An 8716-nucleotide genomic window follows, 5' to 3' on the forward strand; every position below is an offset into this window, starting at 1 on the left:
TTTATGTTAATTGTCGTATATTGTATAGTCACTCAGTCATGTCCAACTCTTTGTGACCCCATGGACTATAGCCCGCCAGGCTCCTCTGTCCGTGGGATTCTCCGGCAGGAATACTGGAGTGGGTTGCCATTTCCTTCTCCAAGGGATCTTCCCGACCCAGGGATTGAACCCAGGTCACCTGCATTAGAGGTGGATTCTTTACCGTCTGAGCCACCAGGGAAGCCCTCGCTTATGTTAATAATACTTGTTCTTAAAAGCTCAAAAACTGTTTTGAGGTGTTTTACTAAGTGTAGGATTTTAACCTGACTAGAGAAACTGGGATACAGGAAGGGAAAATAATCCTTCATGGCACAATGAATCACTTGTGAAGCCTCAAGTGTTCAGACTTCCAGCTCTTTGTTTCTAAAGGAGCTAAACTATGAGGTACATTGAATTTATTAATTTGGAAAACTGCCTCCTTACAATACCAGTAGAGAAGATGCCATCTTCTTTGTTTAAAGAATGGGCTAGAGCTAGTTGAGGATCCCAAGAGAGACACAGAAACAATTTAGAAATAACTTGAGTCACCTACTCCCTGCTTGAAGGGAACCAGACTCTTGGTCTTTGGGGAGCCACCCAAATTGACTGAGGGAAGATGGAGGAAAATTCCCTGGATCCCTGCAGGGTTAATTTATTCAAAAAGGAAATTGAAAAATACTCAACATGCAAAAGTCTTGTGAAGAAAATAAAGGAAAACCACAGAACATGCCACAGGCTGAGGAAGACCTCCCTTTGGAAGCTATACCACAGGAGGCAGAAAGAAATCCTCAACCTTCTGAAGGAGGTGTAAGCCAGGAAGCAGAAGGAAACCTTAGAGGAGGGCTGACTCAGCCTGGTTAGGGGTATAAAGAGGACGCTCCTGTTAAGCATTGAGACCCTGAAGAAATGATAAGAGGAACAGATGAGTTGGAAAGGCTTAGGGAAGAGATAAGAAGAACAAGAAGTAAGTTTGTGATGATGCATTGGAAGCAAGGACATCATGCAGCCGTCCTTATCCCATGTGCTTTAGGCCTTGGATTCTTTTTGTATCCAATATTAAAATCTGGCCCCTGCTTTCTGTTAGCATTTCCTGATGTATCTTTGACTTTTGCTTTATTTTTAATCATCTGGTGGAGTTTTGTTTTAGGTAGTTTTCCTTGTTATCAGCATCTACACTTTGTATTTTGACACATTCTCTAGGTCTGTTTTTCGACTGGGAAATTTCACACATATGCATGAAAATATGTTCATTCCAACATAGCAGGTTACAAAGCAGCATGTTCAGCAGCATATTCAGGTATATTCACATACCTGAATGGTCTAGTGGTTTTTCTCCACTTTCTTCAATTTAAGTCTGAATTTGGCAATAAGGAATTCATGATTTGAGCCCAGTCTGTTTTTGCTGACTGTATAGAGCTTCTCCATCTTGGGCTGCAAAGGATATAATCAATCTGATTTGGCTTTGACCATCTGGTGATGTCCATGTGTAGAGTCTTCTCTTGTGTTGTTGGAAGTGGGTGTTTGCTATGACCAGTGCGTTCTCTTGGCAGAACTCTATTAGCCTTTGCCCTGCTTCATTCTGTACTCCAAGGCCAAACTTGCCTGTTACTCCAGGTGTTTCTTGACTTCCTACTTTTGCATTCCAGTCCCCTATAACAAAAAGGACATATTTTTTGTGTGTAAGTTCTAGAAGGTCTTGTAGGTCTTCATAGAACTGTTCAACTTCAGCTTCTTCAGTGTTGCTGGTCAGGGTATAGACTTGAATTACTGTGATATTGAATGGTTTGCCTTGGAAACAGAGATCATTCTGTTGTTTTTGAGATTGCATCCAAGTACTGCATTTCGGATTCTTTTGTTGAATATGATGGCTACTCCATTTCTTCTAAGGGATTCCTACCCACTGCTGCTGCTGCTAGGTTGCTTCAGTCGTGTCCGACTCTTTGCGACCCCATAGATGGAAGCCCACCAGGCTCCCCGTCCCCGGGATTCTCCAGGCAAGAACACTGGAGTGGGTTGCCATTTCCTTCTCCAGTGCGTGAAACAGAAAAGTGAAAGTGAAGTCGCTCAGTTGTATCTGACTCTTAGTGACCCCATGGACTGTAGCCTACCAGGTTCCTCTGTCCATGGGATTTTCCAGGCAAGAGTACTGGAATGGGGTGCCATTGCCTTCTCCGATTCCTGCCCACAGTGGTAGATATAATGGTCATCTGAGTTAAATTCACCCATTCCAGTCTATCTTAGTTCACTGATTCCTAGAATGTCGATGTTCACTCTTGTCATCTCCTGTTTGACCACCTCCAATTTGCCTTGATTCATGGATCTAACATTCCAGGTTCCTATGCAATATTGCTCTTTACAGCATCGAACCCTGCTTCCGTCACCAGTCCCATTCACAACTGGGTGCTGTTTTTGCTTTGGCTCCATCCCTTCATTCTTTCTGGAGTTATTTCTCCACTGATCTCAAGTAGCATATTGGGCACCTACTGACCTGGGGAGTTCATCTTTCAGTGTCCTATCTTTTTGCCTTTTCATACTGTTCATGGGGTTCTCAAGGCAAGAATACTGAAGTGGTTTGCCATTCCCTTCTCCAGTGGACCACATTCTGTCAGACCTCTCCATCATGACCCGGCCATTGGCATGGCTTAGTTTCATTGAGTTAGATAAGGCTGTGGTCCGTGTGATCAGATTGGCTAGTTGTTTGTGATTGTAGTTTCAGCCTATCTGCCCTCTGATCTCCTCTCTCAGTGTCTACCATCTTACTTGGGTTTCTCTTACCTTGGATGTGGAATCTCCCTTCACAGCTTCTCCAGCAAAGCGCAGCCGCTGCTCCTTACCTTGATGCGGGGTAGCTCCTCTTGGCCGCTGCCCCTGCCCTTGGGCTCAGGGTAGCTCCTCTTGGCCACGCTCATGTGCCGTCGCAGCGGACAAAGTCTCAAATTGTGTGTGTATGCACGTGTGTATACATACATGCATATATCAGAAATTTAACTGTGCTTTTTTCTGTGTGATTTTTTTTCTTTTTGCTTATATGCATTTTTTAATGAACACATCGCACACACAAAGAGAAAGGTTTTTTTTTAATTAAATAAGAGTCAATCAAATAATTTGAAGCCAGCTTATAAGGTCAATGGGGGCACCTAAACTCTTGATGATAGAACTATTAAAAAATGTCAACCTCAAAATACCTCTGGATCTCTTAGCCAGAGGAATAAAACTGGCAATTATTACAGGAAAAAAAAAGAAAAAGAATGGACCATAATGATCTCAGAGAAATAGGAAGGTAGAATTATGTGCACTTGCTGTATGTACAAGTGTATTCATTGTTCTAATTTGACGTGAAATAATTTTTATAAAGGAATTAGATTGTAAAATATGATTTCATCTTTTTACAAATGCTGCTTATAATTTTAGCTGAATCATTGTGACGTTTAATGCACTGTTGCAGGAAGTAGAACATAAAAATACCCAGTTCCCCTCATCTCCTATCTCCCTCCAGCCCCCATGGCTTTAAATTATAGCTGTAAATTAGGGTTGCATTTTGTCATGTCTTCCAAGGGCACTCTGACTGGCATAGCATGAGCTTCAGACTGTAACTAGCTTACCCATTCAACTTAGCAATTAGAAAACCACATAGTATCACCCCAGACATACTTGGGCTGCTTCCACCTGCCTCTGTTTGAGGAAGGCTTTATTCTCCTGGTCAGGAGTTTGGCTTGGGTCAGGTGGGAGAAATCTTAGAGGAAGATCTCTTTCTCATTTGTAATTGACTTAGCAAACATCCTTTGACTCCCTTAGGTCATGAGGATGATGGGACATACAAGCACAGAGGCACAGAGCGCTGTGTCAGTTTCCTATGGCTACTGTAACCAGGTTCCTAGTGTTGTAAGCACAAATTTACTATCTTCCTGTTCTGGAGGTCAGAAATCTAAAATCAAGGTGTTGGCAGGTGTGTCCTTCTCAAGGCTCTAGGGAAAAGTCTGTTTCTTCGTATTGTCCAGTTTCTAGAGGCTGCCTGCATTCCCTGGTTCATGGCTCCTTCCTCCAATCACTTCACCTCCTGTTTCTGTTGTCATATCTCCTGCTATTCAATATGATCTCCTCTTTCCCTCTTACAAGGATTCTTGTGATTACATTGAGCCCTGGATAGGGCTCAGCATAATCTCCTCACCTTAAAATCCTTATTCATACCTGCAAAATCATATTTTTCATAGAAGGTAATTCATGCATTCCAGGAATTAGGATGTGAGTGTATTTGGAGGTGGCCTTATTCAGCACAGAATTTGGCATTGGATAACTCTGTCACTCTCTCAGTTAGTTTGACTATACGTGAGTTTCTTAATGTTTCTGAATCTCAAATTTCTTTTCTGAGAAATAAGTAAATAGTACCATCTCCTAGGTTTGCGTGAAGGTTGAAAGTAAAAGTGAAGTCACTCAGTTGTGTCTGACTCTTTGCGACCCCATGAACTGTAGCCTATCAGGCTCTTCCGTCCATGGGATTTTCCAGGCAAGAATACTGGAGTGGGTTGCCATTTCCTTCTCCAAGAGATCTTCCTGACCCAGGGATTGAACCCAGGTCTCCTGCATCATAGGGAGACGCTTTACCGACTGAGCCACCAGGGAAGTCAGGGTTAAATGCCTGGAAACAATTAGCATTGTGTCTGACACGTATTACTAGTGCAATGAATGGGAAGTTAATGGATTATTGTTTTTACTATTCAGTGATGAAAGGGCACAGTCTCACCTCTTTGAGGACTTCTCAGTCCGGTGGAGAAGATCAACAGCTGAACAAGTCTTTATGAGTCAGCATGAGGCAGTGTTACATGGGCTATATTTGTCACAGGCCACAAGGGTCCTTCATACATGATTTCATTCATTCTTTTGTAGATCTGTAACTAACATGAATTTTGGGGCAAAGGAAGGGAAAACATAAAAGGTTGTTCTGAGGCTTATGACTGACATGGAATGTCAGGTCCTGGAAGACTGTGCATTTTTATTTTGATGACCTCATATTTTTTCCTAAGGAAACACTTTTTAATGCTCTTGAGATAAAATGGTAACTTTCTTGGACTTGGAGTATGTGCCATTTCACAAGTTAGGGCCTTGGACATCTCAGACTATATCATATGGTAAAAGGAGAGACAACAGTGTAGGTCTGTAAGCCAAAGTTGAAAGTCTTCCTATTCCTCTCTCTTCTTGCTGCTGACGTTCACACCTTCCCTCCCACAATGGGAAAGAGTGCTGATCTTTCGGAAATGTTCTAGGATTCTGGTTGGGCCATGTGTGCTGGTAACTGGAGTCCCTGTGTGTGAGGAAGTCACTCTTGAGTGGGTGCCATTTGTGTGTGTCTCATCACTGTGGCTTGGGTGGTGAGGACCAGGGTCCACTCTTTTCCTTCTGTGTGTCAGCTGGCCTGGGCACATGTGCTCTCCCTCTTCTGTCTGGTTCCCTAATTCTGCTGTCATTTCACCTGGCCCTTCAGCCACAGGTGACACCAACTCTTCGTTCGGCTTCTAGAATACCCCTTTCTTATGTTTTCTTCTACCTCATGCTCAGTTGGGTCTTTCTCATTTCCCTGATTTAATATTCAAACTTGCCAAAACTCAGTCCCAAGACCTCTTCTCTTTTCTGTCTCTATTTATCCCATTCTATGGATTTAAATACATCTATATATTGATGATGCTGGCATTAGTTTTCCATTGCTGCTGTAACAAATTACCACAAACTTAGTGGCTTAAAACAACACTGATTTATTATTTTATAGCTTTTTAGGTTAGAAGTTTGACACAGTCTCACTGGGCTACAGTAACTTGTCAACAGAGCTGTGTTCCTTTCTCAAGTTGCCAAGGGAGAATCCATTTCTTTGTCTTTTCCATCTTCTAGAGGCCTTCTACATTCCTTCAGTTCAGTTCAGTTCAGTCACTCAGTCGTGTTCAGCTCTTTGCGGCCCCGTAGACTGCAGCATGCCAGGCCTCCCTGTCCATCACCAGCTCCTGGAGCTTACTCAAACTCATGCCCATTGAGTTCGTGCTACCATCCAACCATCTCATCTTCTGTCGTCCCCTTCTCCTCCCGCCTTCAATGTTTCCCAGCATCAGGGTCTTTTCCAATGAGTCAGTTCTTTGCAACAGGTAGCCAAAGTATTGGAGTTTCAGCTTCAGCATCAGTCCTTTCAATGAACATTCAGGACTGATTTCCTTCAGGATGGAATCTACGTTCCTTAGCTTGTTTTATTCTTTATCAGAATCTTATATCTCTGAACCTTCTTCCTTTGTCAGCTCTCTCTCACCACAGCTGAGAAGAATTCTCTGCTTTTAAGGTCCCATCTGATAAGATTGGGTCCACTCGCATAATCCAGGATAATCTCCCCACCCCAAGGTCCATACCCTAACCACATTTGCAAAGTCTTTTTTTTGCCATTTAAGACAATATTTTCACAAGTTTTGAGGATTAGGTCATAGACATCTTTGTAAGAACATTGTGCTGCTTACTGCAGTGTCCAAATAAATGTCTCCAGCCTAGACCATTCTCCTTAACTCTTAAGACCATATATTCAACCACCTACTTGACATCTATGTTTGGATGTTTAATAGACATTTCAAAGCTATTTGTCCAGAACTGAGCCCCAAGCAACACACATACACACACAACATACATATATATTTATGTGTGTATATAAGAAAAAAACTTGTGCATATATATATATATGTTTGAAAAGATTTGTCTCTTGACCTTCATTTTGGTGCATGGTATACATCTTATCCCAAAGGTAGAACTGATAATTGGAGACTTCATAATGTATTCTTTTGTTGACTATGATGGCTATTCCATTTATTCTAAGGGATTCCTACCCACAGTAGTAGATATAATGGTCATCTGAGTTAAATTCACCCATTCCAGTCCATTTTACTTCACTGATTCCTAAAATGTCGATGTTCACTCTTGCCATCTCCTGTTTGACCACTTCCAATTTGCCTTGATTCATGGACCTAACATTCCAGGCTCCTATGTAATATTGCTCTTTACAGCATCGGACTTTACCTCCATCATTTTGCTTTGGCTCCGTCTCTTCATTTTTAGGAGTTATTTTTTCACTGTTCTCCAGTAGCATATTGGGCATCTACTGACCTGGAGAGTTCATCTTTCAGTCTTGTATCTTTTTGCCTTTTCATGCTGTTCATGGGGTTCTCAAGGCAAGAATACTGAAGTGGTTTGCCATTCCCTTCTCTAGTGGACCACGTTTTGTCAGAACTCTCCACCATGACCCGTCCATCTTGGGTGGCCCTACAGGGCATGGCTCATAGTTTCATTGAATTAGACAAGTCTGTGGTCCATGTGATCAGATTGGTTAGTTTTCTGTGATTGTGGTTTTCAGTCTGCCTGCCCTCTGATGGACAAGGATAAGAGGCTTATGGAAGCTTCCTGATGGGAGAGACTGACAGGGGGAAACTGGGTCTTATTCTGATGGAGGGGCCATGCTAAATAAATCTTTAATCCAATTTTCTGTTGATGGGTGGGGCTGTGTTCTCTCCCTGTTATTTGACCTGGGGCCAAACTATAGTGGAGGTAATGAAGATAATGGCGATCTCCTTCAAAAGATCCCATGCATACATTGCTACACTCAGTGCCCCCAACCCTGCAGCAGGCCACCACCGACTCCTGGACACTCACGGGCAAGTCTGGGTCAGTCTCTTGCAGGGTCACTGCTCCTTTCTCCTGGGTCCTGGTGCACACAAGGTTCTGTTTGTGCCCACCAAGAGTTTGTTTCCCACCTGTGTAAATTCTGGTGGCTCTATGGTGGGATTAATGGTGACCTCCTCCAAGAGGGCATATGCCATACCCAGGTCTGCTGCACCCAGAGCCCCTGCCCCTGCAGCAGTGCACTGCTGACCTGTACCTCCTCAAGAGACACTCAACACAGTTCTGTCTCAGTCTCTGTGAGGTCTCTGGGACCTGGTGCGTACAAGGTATGTTTGAGCCCTCTGAGTGTCTCTGGCGGGTAAGGGGTTTGGTTCTAAACGTGATTTCGCCCCTCCTACCATCTTGCTGGGGCTTCTCCTTAGCCCTTGGACATACAGTATCTCCTCAAAGTCGCTCTAGCCCTGCATAGCCACCATGCCAGTACCTACCATCTTGCTGGGGCTTCTCTGGCCTTGGATGTGGGTTATCTCCTTACAGTTGCTCCAGCGCTGTGCAACTGCAGCTCCAGTGCCACTCAGCTACTGTGGGCAGGAATCCCTTAGAAGAAATGGAGTAGCCATCATAGTCAATAAAAGAGTCCGAAATGCAGTACTTGGATGGAATCTCAAAAACTACAGAATGATCTCTGTTCATTTCCAAGGCAAACCATTCAGTATCACAGTAATCTAAGTCTATGCCTCGACCAGTAATGCTCAAGAAGCTGAAGTTGAATGGTTCTATGAAGAACTATAAGACCTTCTAGAACTTACACACATAAAAGATGTCCTTTTCATTATAGGGGACTTGAGTGCAAAAGTACGAAGTCAAGAAATACCTGGAGTAACAGGCAAATTTGGCCTTGGAGCACAAAATGAAGCAGGGCAAAGGCTAATAGAGTTCTGCCAAGAGAACGTATTGGTCATAGCAAGCACCCTGTTCCAACAACACAAGAGAAGACTACACATTGACATCACCAGATGGTCAATCCTAAAATCAAATTGATTATATTCTTTGCAACCAA

At 43.2% G+C, this 8716-nt stretch overlaps 1 pseudogene; it reads left to right on the forward strand.

The window, feature by feature from the left end:
• On the forward strand, window positions 614-1112 carry LOC102186240 (annotated as a pseudogene).

The sequence above is a fragment of the Capra hircus genome, chromosome 18 (genome assembly GCF_001704415.2).
Source record: "Capra hircus breed San Clemente chromosome 18, ASM170441v1, whole genome shotgun sequence".
Taxonomy (NCBI): domain Eukaryota; kingdom Metazoa; phylum Chordata; class Mammalia; order Artiodactyla; family Bovidae; genus Capra; species Capra hircus.